Raw genomic sequence first — 368 nt, forward strand, 5'->3', positions numbered from 1 at the left:
ATATACAGAAGCTCTTGAGCTTGCATTTCAGACAGCAGTAGAGATGGCAAACCAAGCATCTGCACCCAACGATGAACCAAAGACACTTGCAGAGGCGATGACTCGGCCAGGAGAGGAAAGTGAAAAATGGTATGAGGCAGCTCAGCAGGAATTGAATGCACTACAGGAGAGTGGCACCTTTGAGCTTGTGAAGCTCCCTCCAGGGCGAAAGACTATAGGTGGAAAATGGGTCTTCAAAGTGAAGCGTAACCCTGATGGATCTATTGAACGCTACAAGGCACGCTATGTCGCAAAAGGGTACTCACAGCGGCCAGGTTTTGACTACACTGAAACCTTCTCTCCTACTCCAAAATGGGCAGCCATCCGAA

Source organism: Guyanagaster necrorhizus (assembly GCF_019112545.1).
Source record: "Guyanagaster necrorhizus MCA 3950 unplaced genomic scaffold BT62scaffold_43, whole genome shotgun sequence".
Taxonomy (NCBI): domain Eukaryota; kingdom Fungi; phylum Basidiomycota; class Agaricomycetes; order Agaricales; family Physalacriaceae; genus Guyanagaster; species Guyanagaster necrorhizus.